This window comes from Haliotis asinina, chromosome 2 (assembly GCF_037392515.1).
Source record: "Haliotis asinina isolate JCU_RB_2024 chromosome 2, JCU_Hal_asi_v2, whole genome shotgun sequence".
Lineage (NCBI taxonomy): Eukaryota > Metazoa > Mollusca > Gastropoda > Lepetellida > Haliotidae > Haliotis > Haliotis asinina.
Genome location: NC_090281.1, coordinates 74347832 through 74363333, shown reverse-complemented (window position 1 = coordinate 74363333; position 15502 = coordinate 74347832). Strand labels below are relative to the sequence as shown.

At 38.5% G+C, this 15502-nt stretch overlaps 1 protein-coding gene across 3 annotated transcripts in view; it reads left to right on the top strand.

The window, feature by feature from the left end:
- The window catches only part of LOC137274300 (serine-rich adhesin for platelets-like), a 192464-nt gene that overhangs the window by 75764 nt on the left and 101198 nt on the right, over nucleotides 1-15502 (top strand). The window contains exon 1 of one of the 3 annotated variants that reach the window (XM_067807437.1): nucleotides 12583-12785. The exons of the other annotated variants lie outside the window; for them this stretch is intronic. The gene's annotated coding sequence lies outside the window, so the exon portion shown is untranslated. Of the gene's footprint in view, nucleotides 1-12582; nucleotides 12786-15502 lie in introns of those variants that run through there. 3 annotated transcript variants of the gene reach the window in all.

Here is a 15502-nt window from a genome sequence, read left to right as displayed (position 1 = left end):
GTGCTTGTGAAGGTTTAGGCTATGCCCTAAGGGTGTCCAAAATGGAGTGTTGTGGATCTATTTTTAGGTTTTATGAAACAACTCTGCTCACATTTCCTCCATGTATTCAGCTGCAGTCATATGGCTTCCTGGCATTGATAAGAAGACGGTTTTCTCTGAAAAATTAAAATTGCATGTATTTTTTTGAGCTTTTCTTTTTTCTTTTTGTTGATATTTGATAGATTAATAAATTAAATAAATCTCTTTTGAGAGTATTTCCATTAGAGGACCATGCTCTCTAAACATCTTCAGCAAAGTAAAATATCACAAATGTTTTTCTTTCGGAATCATTAAGGTGCATTTTAAATTGAAATTACCATTGACATGATATTTGATCTTTGTATTTAATAATGAAAGTTAACAGTTAAGATTGCCTAGCAACCCAATAGTCTGTGAGACTGAAACCTGCCGATGTAAGGAGGTGAGATAACATAGTATGAACCCTCAGCCTCTATCTGGGATTTCTGGCCATCAATAATATAGGGTGCATTGTCACCCAATACCGCAGAAACAGAAGCTGTCAGGCGTAATATCTTTAACATCATTTGAAATATTGAATAGATGTCTCATACCGTTACACCAGGTTTTGAAAACAACTGATATCAGAAATAGGAAGAATAGGAGCCATATTTGAAGACCCTTTGACATATGTATTATGTTATTGTATTGCCTTGAAAGTATTGGCATATGAACTAGGTACTGGACAAATTCTACTTTGTCAGTTGTTCATGAGTTTCAGTATGACATCATGTTCAGAGTGTGAAAATTTGATTAGTTCATGATTTTCTGTATGAACTTTTCAGTGGTTCAGTGTGACAAAGTGAGGGGCTTATCATCTTCAGTGTGTCAATGTCAGTTGTTCATGATCTTCAGTGCATCAATGTCAGTTTTACATTATCTACAGTCATTGATCTGCAGTCAAAAGGTCAATGTTTCATTATGTTCAGAGTGGGACAAGTAATTGGTTCATGGTCTTCATTGTGAAAAGATGAGTGGTTCATGATCTTCATAGTGAAAAGATGAGTGGTTCATGATCTTCATAGTGAAAAGATGAGTGGTTCATGGTCACCAGTGTGAAATGGTGAGTTGTTCCTGATATTCAGCATTCAACTCAATTATTGTGTAAAGTTAATGCACATGATTCTTAACTCACACCTTTTTAACCCTTACTCAACATAAACCTTAAGTCACTCAACATTAACCTAACTCATTGAACATTGACCCAAACTTACAAGACTTTAACCAGAACACTGAATACAGGTGGAGAGGAAGGAACTTACGGGTGGTGTATATGAAGGTGACGTGATTCATGATGAACCTGTGCAAGACACCTGCTTACCTCAGGTGTGATGGATGAGTTAATATCACAGGCAGAGTACAGGCTCATGATAGTTTTATTCATGTGGTTGAACGTATGTCTGTTACACATGTGTAGGTGTTTGTTGTTATGGCATTTAAACTGTTTAATGTGACGTGTGTTATAAACAGCTTTCAGTTTTTTGAAAAGATGATTGTTGGCATATATTTTTGTCATGACAAAGCATTATATGCTCTGATATTTATTAATTGTGAAGTAATGCTTTAGTATGTAGTTTTTCAGATACACATAAGATTATTGCCACAAGTAGGTCAGTCATGTCTGGATGAGACATTTGTAGAATATCTTTTCCAAACCTTACTGTAATTTCCCTTTATCAAAGTAAGCTGTAAGTGGGCATGTGTGGCTCAATGGCGTAACAGGAGTGATATACTCAATACAAAGTTACATCCCTTTGTTACACAAGTGTAGGGGGCGGTGAGGTTTCCACGCCATGCCTAGGTCTGGTTTTGAGCTCCTACAGAAGGTTTTGAGTCCCTACATAAGTACAAGGTGTGAAGCCTTCACTGGCGTTCCATGCCTTAATATTGTTGGAATATTGCTAAAATTGGTGTAAAACTAAACTCACACACTATCCAAAAGTAAGGTGGCTGGAGATTTGAAACCCAGATTCTGTCCTGCTTTCAGCCTTCGTTACTCGGATTCATGTCAGTGCTGCTGCATTTTATTCAAATATGAACTATTGTAGCAAGAATTTCCTATTTCAGTTAAAACCAACTTCCAAAATTGCAGCAATTTACTGTACAGAACTGTTTAGCATGGTCATTCTAGAAACATTAATTTGCCCCAAATATGTTTCAGGACTTTGTCAAAGCCATGATATGTTTTTATCAAAGTTTTAGATACCATTGAAGTGTATCACTTTGGGCTTTCCTTCAACAGTGAGCTGTCATAATATGCTCTACGTCATATAACTAAAATATTGTTCAAAGCAAGTAAGTCCAGACTCAGTGAAGGTGCTCCAGAATGCAATTAGTTGTCCTCCATGTGCACCTACTTATGTTTTTTTCTCACTGGAAACATCACAATTTTACCAGTGTTTACATTTAGTGGCAGAACTTGACATTGATTGTGACGACAATTGTGGGCTGGATAGGGAGATCATGCAGTGACAGCCACAAGTGACACCAGTGTCACTAAAAGGATAGATTGATTTATAGGTAATCAAGGAAGGTTCACTGGACATGGTTGTGGTGGTCTATTGGAAAAAGCCATCGATTTTGTGATTGATAACTTGGTTTGTTTGCAGTGTGTCTGGGTGTTGATTGTTGTCTAGGAACCTATTGTTGCCATGGATAATAGCCATATAAGTTAACATGGAACAACTATTATTGTGCTCTGTTTGGGTTCAGCTTTCATTGTTATTGTTTTATTTTCGCATTTTATAATTATCCCCTGCCGTGCGTGTAGCATGAAGTGGGGGATATAGTATGAGGGTCTGTCCATTTGTCCGTCTGTTCATATGAATTGGAATGTCTTAAGAACCATTCACTAGATTCTTTTCATATTTGGTACCTAGGTTTATCATAGTAAAAGGCAGGTCTCAGTCAGGTTTGGTGACCTTGACTTTAATTTCAAGGTCACAAGAGTAACCTTTTACCCTTGTCACATCTCAATAACCATACCCAGAATTTTTTTTCATATTTAACACCAAGCTTATTATAGGGAAGGTACAGGGCCCAGTCAGTTTTGGTGACCTTTACTTAATGTCCAAGGTCCTGGTGACACTTTGAAGAATTCAGCATGTTTAGCTGCATGTTAAGCTTGTCAGTAAGATGTGTCAAGAACAGGGTTAGAACTAAACTTAAAATGGCCACTAGCCCTCTGGGCTAGTAACCTTCAACTGTCACTAGCCCAGACACAAAACAAGTAGTCCAGAGGAATGAAAGTTATTATTGTTAATATCGTGGCACTGTCTACAATTCATCTGACACAGAAGATTGCTTCACTAGTGACAGGGCTGCTGAAAGAAGGTCATGGGCCCTTGCTTCAATCTTTCCGAGTTCATCAACATCAGGAGTGCCTGAAGTCGTTTTTTGATTTGTTAATCTACCGAAAATAGCAGGTCCCCAGACAACGGAGGCAGAATGCACATCAAAGTGATAGGAATAATTTTAGGAACCAACCTGAATGTCAGAATGTCTGACAACACTTATGGCATTTCAGATGGTCATACATTATTAACAGAATTCGAATTATAAACTTGTATTTGCAGTATTATTTTAATTTGAAAGGCACGATTATCGAACTCATGGATCGGCAATGTGTCCACATCAAAGTTGTCGAAAAAAAACCCAAACCAAAACAAAAAACAAAAGAAAACAAAAAAAACCCTGAAGCAACACTGTTTGGCGGAAATAAATAAGCAAACTAAATAAACAAACAAATAAAATAAACAACAGTACTCATGAAAGTTGTCAAAAGTACCATGCCGTACCATGTTTTCGGGATATTTCTTTTCCCTGTAATTTCTTGCGTACAGTGACATGACAGTGCCACCTGTAAACACCGTCTCGTTTGCAGAAGCTTCCGTCGCAATCGGAACACAGAATGTTTGAAATGTTCAGATTTCACGGAAGTTGTGGCCTAATTTCTGTCAAAGTACTAAAAATCTACCATAGAACATAATGCACTTTGAAAACCTTCGTAAATGAGATCATAACTTTTGAAATAACGCTTGCAACTTGTCAAGCGGACCATCGTCTGCTCAAGTGAAAAGCCAAACATAAATATCACGTGACTCGGATGGAATGTTGCTGATGTAATAAAAAACAACAACATTGTTCAAACACCGAATTGGTCATCCCTTACATACATTTTTTTCGTGCAGCAGAATTCACACCAGGCATGTGACCTCTGGGTTCATTTAAAATGCTACTGCGATGATACTATACCGCACAGACATGACACGTTTTATTGTCCCTGCCATGGCGGACCATGCACACAAGAAGAATGAATGTGCAAATGATTGAATAACTTACCTGTAAATATGTTTATTTTTAACAAATTTTACACTAACACAAAAAAATAAAAAAATAAAAAACAAAATTACCAGTTTGCTTGGCTTCTAATTAAAATGATACGTTGTATTTGTTGATTTCCGTGGAGAAGAATGCATTACATGCGCTTCCATTCAAGGGTGTGACCCTGCGCAATAACAAGTAACCCGAAAACATGGTACGTCACTTCGAGCGCTCGTGCTTGCGGACAATACACAAAATGTATGTTGCATTGGAAACCAGCGGACGACATGATATTCTAACAATAAATTTATAAAAGGCGAGGTGATATTTATTTACGGAATTACAGTTTTGATAGTCTACTGATACGCAGTAATATTCATGATCATTTTAAAATAGCGCTATTACCCCGAGAACACGTTACACCATGGTGTATCAAGTTGCTGTTTAATACTTTTTATGCAATTGCGTAAATATTTAGTGAAAGTCATGTGACATCTCGAACTTCACGCTCAGACGACGATGTCTAATGCTAAAATGTGTGTACGAAGCATTTTTGTTGCAGGTAACTTGTGCACGATGCGTCCACTAAGTTCCATAATTTACGTATAGGTGGCAAGGTTTTGAGTAAAACGTTCTAACTGGCATGAGTTTACCTAAAACTTGCGTCTAAATCTACAAGCTTTAGGTCATGTGCATGATTTGGACCAATCACGATCTTTATAGCAGACAGACGGAAATGCTTCATTAGAAACCAATAATGATCCAGTTATTTATGCTCCATCTGGGCCAGTAGTAAAGAACTGAACTCATGGAAATGTATAACTGAATTTGCCAGATGTTATGAGGGGTGTGTGCGAGGCTGTGATTTGTCAGATATTTATTCTCTATCAGGGCCAGCTGTGAAGAACGGAAGAAATGGAAAGGGATAACTAAAATTGTAAGCCGTGTAACTCTTACCAACCTATACCGTAGGGTAAAGCGCAGGAGCGATAACATGATTTCAAAGAAGTGACACAATGTATATGTTAACTTTTGAGTTTTGCAACGATAGAGATTCATTAGTCTGGTGATTTCAGTAGAAAATGCATGATCTCAATTTCAGTACTTGATGAATTATAGTAACCACTGAAAAAACCCAAGTACTCCGCCGGACTAGTGCAGATATATTTCCATTCGCCTGTCAAAACATTTATTCGCCACGGGCGTGCGGGCGAGCGTAAGATCGAACCCTGGTCAAGAACCATTCTTTGGATTTTCTTCATATTCAACACAATATCTCAAGAACTGGTCACTGGATTTTCTTATTGATCACCAAGCTTCATCTTGGGAAGGCACATTTAACTTCATCTTAAACTACTACAGACATCTTCAGTACTTTTTGACTTTAATTTGATAATTTGCGATGGTTATTATCTTAGTCTGTTTGTTTTACATAAAGCGATATTTTGAATTATTTGTGTTGGGTGTCATGTGGAAATACACTTTGTAGTGTTTTTGTGTACTAATAATTGTAGGTCATAGATAATGTACATTATATCAGTGGAGTAAAATATGTCATTTCTTCTGTCAGATCTGAGATAGAGGCTATGGCAGTGATTCGACTCAAGATGAGTTTAAGGTCATTGGATGGCCATGCTTGCTTGTATTGCTGTGCATGATGAATGAGCTATCATAAGGATGTTGTTAATCAGGGAGAGTGTATTCTTTGTGTCCATTCCTCTCAGTTAAGATGGCCAGGATGCAGATTAATCGTGTCAGTTCCCATACACCAGTTGTCCTAGTGTATTAGTGAGGTTACTAAATGTGCCAGACCATATAGAGAGTAATGTGTGAATACATGTGCCAAACTGTGTATGGAGTTAGCCAAGTGAGGTTATTTGTATTATTTTCTGTACAGAGATGACCAAGTAAGTTTACTTGTATCATGCTCCATACGCAATTGGCCAAGTAAGGTTTACTTGTATCATGCTCTGTACACAGTTGGCTAAGTAAGGTTACTTGTATCATGCTCCGTACACAGTTGGCCAAGTAAGGTTACTTGTATCATGCTCCGTACACACTTGGCCAAGTAAATTTACTTGTATCATGCTCCGTACACACTTGGCCAAGTAAGGTTACTTGTATCATGCTCCGTACACACTTGGCCAAGTAAGGTTACTTGTATCATGCTCCATACACAGTTGGCCAAGTAAGTTTACCTGTATCATGCTCCATACACACTTGGCCAAGTAAGTTTACTTGTATCATGCTCCGTACACACTTGGCCAAGTAAGTTTACTTGTATCATGCTCCATACACAGTTGGCCAAGTAAGTTTACCTGTATCATGCTCCATACACAGTTGGCCAAGTAAGGTTACTTGTATCATGCTCTGTACACAGTTGGCCAAGTAAGGTTACTTGTATCATGCTCCATACACAGTTGGCTAAGTAAGTTTACTTGTATCATGCTCCATACACAGTTGGCCAAGTAAGGTTACTTGTATCATGCTCCATACACAGTTGGCCAAGTAAGTTTACTTGTATCATGCTCCGTACACACTTGGCCAAGTAAGGTTACTTGTATCATGCTCTGTACACAGTTGGCTAAGTAAGGTTACTTGTATCATGCTCCGTACACACTTGGCCAAGTAAGGTTACTTGTATCATGCTCCATACACAGTTGGCTAAGTAAGGTTACTTGTATCATGCTCCATACACAGTTGGCCAAGTAAGTTTACTTGTATCATGCTCCGTACACACTTGGCCAAGTAAGTTTACTTGTATCATGCTCCATACACAGTTGGCCAAGTAAGGTTACTTGTATCATGCTCTGTACACAGTTGGCTAAGTAAGGTTACTTGTATCATGCTCCATACACACTTGGCCAAGTAAGGTTACTTGTATCATGCTCTGTACACAGTTGGCCAAGTAAGGTTACTTGTATCATGCTCCATACACAGTTGGCTAAGTAAGGTTACTTGTATCATGCTCCATACACAGTTGGCCAAGTAAGGTTACTTGTATCATGCTCTGTACACAGTTGGCCAAGTAAGGTTACTTGTATCATGCTCCATACACAGTTGGCCAAGTAAGGTTACTTGTATCATGCTCTGTACACAGTTGGCCAAGTAAGGTTACTTGTATCATGCTCCATACACAGTTGGCCAAGTAAGGTTACTTGTATCATGCTCCATACACAGTTGGCCAAGTAAGTTTACTTGTATCATGCTCCATACACAGTTGGCCAAGTAAGGTTACTTGTATCATGCTCTGTACACAGTTGGCCAAGTAAGGTTACTTGTATCATGCTCTGTACACAGTTGGCCAAGTAAGTTTACTTGTATCATGCTCCATACACAGTTGGCCAAGCAAGGTTACTTGTATCATGCTCTGTACACAGTTGGCTAAGTAAGGTTACTTGTATCATGCTCCGTACACACTTGGCCAAGTAAGGTTACTTGTATCATGCTCTGTACACAGTTGGCCAAGTAAGGTTACTTGTATCATGCTCCATGCACAGTTGGCTAAGTAAGGTTACTTGTATCATGCTCCATACACAGTTGGCTAAGTAAGTTTACTTGTATCATGCTCCATACACAGTTGGCCAAGTAAGGTTACTTGTATCATGCTCTGTACACAGTTGGCCAAGTAAGGTTACTTGTATCATGCTCCATACACAGTTGGCCAAGTAAGGTTACTTGTATCATGCTCCATACACAGTTGGCCAAGTAAGGTTACTTGTATCATGCTCTGTACACAGTTGGCTAAGTAAGGTTACTTGTATCATGCTCCGTACACACTTGGCCAAGTAAGGTTACTTGTATCATGCTCCATACACAGTTGGCCAAGTAAGTTTACTTGTATCATGCTCCATACACAGTTGGCCAAGTAAGGTTACTTGTATCATGCTCCATACACAGTTGGCCAAGTAAGGTTACTTGTATCATGCTCCATACACAGTTGGCCAAGTAAGGTTACTTGTATCATGCTCTGTACACAGTTGGCCAAGTAAGGTTACTTGTATCATGCTCCATACACAGTTGGCCAAGTAAGTTTACCTGTATCATGCTCCATACACAGTTGGCCAAGTAAGGTTACTTGTATCATGCTCTGTACACAGTTGGCCAAGTAAGGTTACTTGTATCATGCTCCATACACAGTTGGCTAAGTAAGGTTACTTGTATCATGCTCCGTACACACTTGGCCAAGTAAGGTTACTTGTATCATGCTCTGTACACAGTTGGCTAAGTAAGGTTACTTGTATCATGCTCCGTACACACTTGGCCAAGTAAATTTACTTGTATCATGCTCCGTACACACTTGGCCAAGTAAGTTTACTTGTATCATGCTCCGTACACACTTGGCCAAGTAAGGTTACTTGTATCATGCTCTGTACACAGTTGGCCAAGTAAGGTTACTTGTATCATGCTCCATACACAGTTGGCCAAGTAAGTTTACTTGTATCATGCTCCATACACAGTTGGCCAAGTAAGGTTACTTGTATCATGCTCTGTACACAGTTGGCCAAGTAAGTTTACTTGTATCATGCTCCATACACAGTTGGCTAAGTAAGGTTACTTGTATCATGCTCCGTACACACTTGGCCAAGTAAGGTTACTTGTATCATGCTCTGTACACAGTTGGCCAAGTAAGGTTACTTGTATCATGCTCCATACACAGTTGGCCAAGTAAGGTTACTTGTATCATGCTCTGTACACAGTTGGCTAAGTAAGGTTACTTGTATCATGCTCCATACACAGTTGGCCAAGTAAGGTTACTTGTATCATGCTCCATACACAGTTGGCTAAGTAAGGTTACTTGTATCATGCTCTGTACACAGTTGGCTAAGTAAGGTTACTTGTATCATGCTCCGTACACAGTTGGCCAAGTAAGTTTACTTGTATCATGCTCCGTACACACTTGGCCAAGTAAGGTTACTTGTATCATGCTCCGTACACAGTTGGCTAAGTAAGGTTACTTGTATCATGCTCCATACAGTTAGAGACTTTGTCAAGTCGGACAAGTAAGGTTATTTTGTGACACCCTGTGTTGTGTTTCTAAGTAAAGTTACAGTAGTAGGCAGTTTTTGTATTGTAGATTACCACACCACCTCAAAGCATTTTAAAGAAACAGTCAACTTCAAAGATGATCTGAGAGTTTAACTGAGCATGAAATGCACAGATATTCATGCCAAGTCAAAGCATAAGTATGGAGCTTTTCCATAAGTCGCCATAGCTTTCTTATTTCAGTAGACCAGTTTTTGTCTAGTTGAACAATAATGAATGTTATGTCAGGTGCTGGAGTGGTAGAAGAGTGAAATGTTCAACTTCAGAAGGTATTTCTTAGTGTGATATAAAATTTCCTTTGCGAGAAACTATGATGTTTTACAGTGAGATGTCTGCAGTGATAGTGTGCAATCGTCAGAATATTTGATAGATGCAGAATCTTGTATTTAAAACATGTATCAACTAAAATATTTTAAAAAATTAATAGAACAAAAATGAATCATGCTTTAATGAACAGTGTAACTTAAATTCTGATTCATTTTACCATTTAATGCATATAGGACAAAGGTGACATTTCAAGATTTTTGTTATCAACATTTGTTTTGTTATCAATACGGCAATCTCCCCTGCCTTCAAATATCCCTTGTATAGAGTGTATAGCACCTGGGTCATCTTCCCTTTCAACAAGCTTACTGTGTCAGAACTGATGCATACACAAATGGAGAAGTTCTTTTTTTTTTCATTTTAAGGATATTTTCAAAGTGATAATTAAGCCTTCATGGCATTTTATCCAAATGTGTAAACTTGTTAGTATAACAGATGAAAACAATTGTTCAAAAGCTTGGTTGAACTGTTTACTATATGATAAATAATGACTGCTGATTGGTCAATAGCAGAAGTACAGAAAGGCTGCTTACAAGAAATTTGGGCTGGGAATGTGTTACAGTACACATTGCGCAGCACCGTGGATATCTCCCCTTCCTACGATTTTGTATGTATGTTTGTACACTGCACAGATCTTGAAGGTTGTGGAGCAAATGCACGGATGCAGGTATCTACGTGTATTTGGCCACAGCACATCAACTGTTTGGATAGTTGATCTTCAGCTCTTGAAACTGATGTAGATACCGTTGTTGCCGCTGTCTCCAGGATGCATCCTCAACAGTGCCACCACAACCAGTGCAGCTGCACTAAATGCATTGTGCGTTAACAGCAGCGCAGTCCACGTCATAGTGTTGTGTTTGTCTGCAACACAACAACTGTTTGTTTCATTCATCCTGGATGATACACCAACTGCACATGGTGATGTTGCACCCTGCCGATGATGCAGTTGTATGCACAGACTGCATCTGAAGCCTGCTTGTTTAAGGTGTTGAACATAGTCTTGACATACCAGGTGTTAGAGATGTCGAAAAGAGTGATTTTGTAGGCTATTTTCAGAATGTATAGCCTGGATTTAGACAGCTCTCACAATTTGATGTGTTTGCTCAATATAATGCTATTCTGAATTTGGGAAAATGCTTCCATCGAAAAAGGATTAGGATTGCAAGTGCTGTGATTTTTTCAAGGCCTTTGACTTAACAGTAAATGTTCAGTGTTCAAGTATTCACGTTTTCACACAAATTCTTTCCATTGTTTACTGTCTTTTCTAGTAACAGTGAAAGCTTTCTCCAGACCATTTTGCTGAAGACTTCTGAACAGTAGTTTGCAGAGTTAACTTCAAAATGTGAAATAATTTGATGTATCAAATCAGTATGATGATTGTGAGGCATTTTCATGTGCAACTGGCTAAGGAATAGTGTGGTTTGATATGTTAATCCATGGTTAACGTTTGAATATGAAAATTGCTGCAGTGCAACAAAAGGTATAACTGGACCCTGGTGCAGTATTGTAGAGAATTGATTTTTTAGTGAAGGTCAGGAATACTTTGTCCAAGTATTTTTAAACTATGCTGAAATTGCAAGTCATCCTCATTGGACTTATTTTTGGAAGCACCTGAAAATCAACTTAAGTTCAGACAAAATAGTGCCAAAATAATCAAGATCTCAAAGTCAGGAAAGATGTGTTTTCGTGCACAAGTCCATGGTCAAAAACACTGAATGAGATTATCTCTTGTGTGAGTACACATTTGTACTTTATTATCACTTGTGAAAGTTCGTAATGTCTAAATAGGCAGATCTACTTCAATTGACTTTTCATGTCATTTTAAAAAGAAAAATGAAAAGTATTTTCACAGTTTTGACAACACAAGTGTGTCTGTTATATTGGTCCCTAAAATCCACATACTTTCGATTATGGTGCCCGATTGATAACTGTTATAAAGTTCTACAATAAAGACTGTAAGTCTGCTAAAGAAATAGACTTCTTCAGGTATTCTTGGCATGAGAGTCCCTGTGAGGAGTTTGGCAGACAGCCGTCAGTTAGCTGTTCCTGGCTATGTCAAACACTGGAGAAAAGGCCTTGTTTGGACTCATTTATCAACAAAAAGGGCTTGGTTTTCATTTTGGGGGATATGAAAAATATTCAGAATTTTTTTTCAAACAAATCTGGCAGTTAGAAAAATACAGAGGATGTTTGGGAAATTTGTCTGTGACCTTTAGAAACAGGAAATGTCATGATTTTATGAAATTGTTTCAAGATCGCTCTGATTGTACGTTATGTAGATGGAAATATGGAAGAAGAATTAACATCTTGTAATACTGGTGATGATAAGAGAAAACAGCATTGATGATCCCACTACAATGATGATGATGATGATGATGATGATGATGATGATGATGATGATGATGATGGTTGGATGTTTCAGAGTGGAAAATATGGAAGAAGAATTAGAATCTTGTAAAATGGATGATGATGATGATGATGATGATGATGATGATGATGATGCATAAATTATTTCAGAAACTGCAACTAGTACTTCTAATTTTAATTATTTATGTAATTTATTATTTCCCAAACTGGTTTTAGATTATGCAGACATATAGATCAATACATTATCCACTAAAATACAATTCAGTCAAATTATCCCTCAGTATACACATGAAATATATATTGATAGGATAGTGTTGCACAGTTACATTACTCTTCCAAGATTATTTTTCTGAGCAAGATTTGTCCCTCGGTCCTAATGCTGGTAGAAAGCAAACTGTTAGCAACAGCTGTTACCTCAGGGCATGACCTGGTGTGTGACCTAATATAGGTCAAAGGTAAGAGGTCGTGTCGGCTGAGTGGGTTCAGAGAGACAGGGAGCCACAATGGAGGCAGGGTGTTTGGTCTGGGGCTGGTGTTGATTACATGGGAGAGTTAGGCTTTCTGGAATGTGTTCACCACCACTACACTGTGTACAGTACAGTAGACAAAGTACCAGCAGAATTTACCTGGATTTACTTGTGAGAATTGCAGCCAAGTTTACCACAGTGGTGAGTAAAGCATTGTCACACCTGAGTACCTGGATTTGCCTGAGTGGGAATGTGTGATCAAGATATACTTGTACTTCTAATCAGCATACCTGTATTGTAGATATTCATGTTTACCTGGGTTGTGACTTGTAGGGTAGATCAGATGTGTGTAATACCTGTACACAATGTATGCATATGCCTAGTGTCTTGTGTCCCTCAAGGTCTTATTTACCTGAAGTTAGTTGACATTTCTAAAGGGTATATTGTTGAAGTCATGCTCATACAGGTGAGAAGTTATTAGTCATGTAAAGTCATAGCAGGTAAAGAAATATATGGATGGGTAGTCATAGTGTAGGTGATGATTGTTGTTGCTGTAGATGTTGATTGTTGTTGCTGTAGTTCTAGAATTACCTGTAACTCAGGTGCATCAACCATATGCCATGGGTGAGATGGGGTCTGTCCCACTGGATATATTCTGCAGTTGTGGTAGCCCCCTTTGTCTGGTTGTTCAGATATTGTTGGTGTCTTATCACATGTACCAGATTATGAACATAGGTTTGTTAACAATTTGCTCGTGGGTTGCACATAGCGGTAAACTTCAAAGACCATCTATCACAGCAATCTGCCCTCCAGCAGCTTGTGGACATGAGATGATGTAACTTGGTCTGCTAATTTATCCATTAGTCTGAAGCCAAAGTCTCATAAAACTTTTATTGGATTGGTTGGCTCATCTAAAAATACCTCTTGTGTTACATTACATTTTCCCATACACAACACTGAAAGATACATGCAGATTAGGAGACCAAAACCTCTTGATGACTCAAGTACTTTTCAAAATGGTATTTTTGCATTGTAATATTTCATGTTAGACATGTTTGTTGATCTGGCTAGTTAATGTTTCTTGGTTTATGTTGTGTTTAATACCCCAGAAAGCATAAATGTTCTTTTGTTATGTGTTGTTTATGGATGTTGTTTATGGATGTTGGTTATGGATGTTGGTTATGGATGTTGTTTATGGATGTTGGTTATGGATGTTGGTTATGGATGTTGGTTATGGATGTTGGTTATGGATGTTGTTTATGGATGTTGGTTATGGATGTTGTTTATGGATGTTGGTTATGGATGTTGGTTATGGATGTTGGTTATGGATGATTGTGGTGGATGTTACACTCTTACTAACTCAAAATATAATGATATGGATGTAATATTGCCGATGGTGTGTTGGAAACTTTCCCGACCATCCTTCTGTATACCCTGTATGTATTTTATGTTATCGTGTTAGACCGTGGCTTGTCTTTGTTGGAAGTTGCAGGATAATCAGGTATTTCCAGTGAGCTGACAGGAGGGCTGACTTCTTGACACCTGTTTCTTATGACTCTTATGTTATTGTGAGGCATATAACATCACGATTCTTGTTGGTTATGATTGTCGCACTTTTTATGTCTGGATGTCTGACATGTGGCCATCATGTTCTTGAAAATGTGACTTTTCTGTGGTACATTTGAAATCAATCAGTACCTGATTGTGTACCATCCTCCATGCATCTAGTAGTACACTGGTATCCTTGTTCACAGGTAGTTTAGTTTGAGGCACTAAAAAGGGCACATTTATCCCAATTGTCCAAGACTGTAAAGAGTTCATACATAGGATATCCAATTATGGAAGGGTAGGGCTTTCGAATCCAAGATTTGGTGTTTGTCAGTACCATAACTCTGGTTAAGGTCTGAGACTTTCGTTAAATATCAACCTGTTATGGTGATATACCTGGCACTGTTAAAGCAAATACATGAATCAATGAGCTCTTGGCTTCATGCTCTGTATTCACTCATTTCCTGGTGGCACTCTTGCATGAATGTATGCCTGTCTGCCTGATCTGTTCTAGACACCATGATTTCCTGTATCGTGTCAATGCCTGTCTGGTTATCATTTGCACCAACTTTGTTTGCCTCGGGGAGCCAAGTTGAAACCTGTCAAAATGCTTGCCAATCCATCATTGTTTTTAAAGATTCATTGCCTCGATCTTCTTCTAAATTTACATATGATTAAGCATTGAATGTTCTGAAGAAAGTTGTTGTTCACAATTCACTACCCTTGAAGATCCGGGTTAGAAGAGATCTTCAGTAACCCATGCTTGTCATGAGAGGCAACTAACAGGATTGGATGGTTAGGCTTGCTGACTTGATTCACACGTCATTGTATCCCAGTTGCACAGATCAATGCTCATGCTGTTGATGACTGGATGGTTTGGTCCAGACATGATTATTTACAGACTACTGCCATAGAGCTGGAATAGTGATTAGATGAGTGTGGCATAAAACAAAAACTCACTCACTCCCTCCCTGTAAAGTCACTAATGGTCATGGGACAGAATTTATAAAGCCCCTTATTCACTGTGGACGACCAAGGAGATCGTGGGGTACCCTAGTGGTTAAAGTGTCGTCAAACCGTAGACCTATGCTTGATATGCTCTATTCTTAATGAGACTTTTACTCAATACACTCCTGGCCATGTCGACATCTACCTCCTGCCAGACTGTTATTCTGAAACTGATCTGGTGAAAATGTAACTATATTAAACCCAGCTTGCTCAAACATTAACTTTGAATTTTTCAACCTGAATCATCACTATTCAAAAACATCAATATTAGCTTCAGCTGCTGTGTCATCAAAGGCAGCTTGGACCTAGCTGTCAGATATGAAGTGTATTACATATCATTCAGTGCTGGTTCATTACATCTG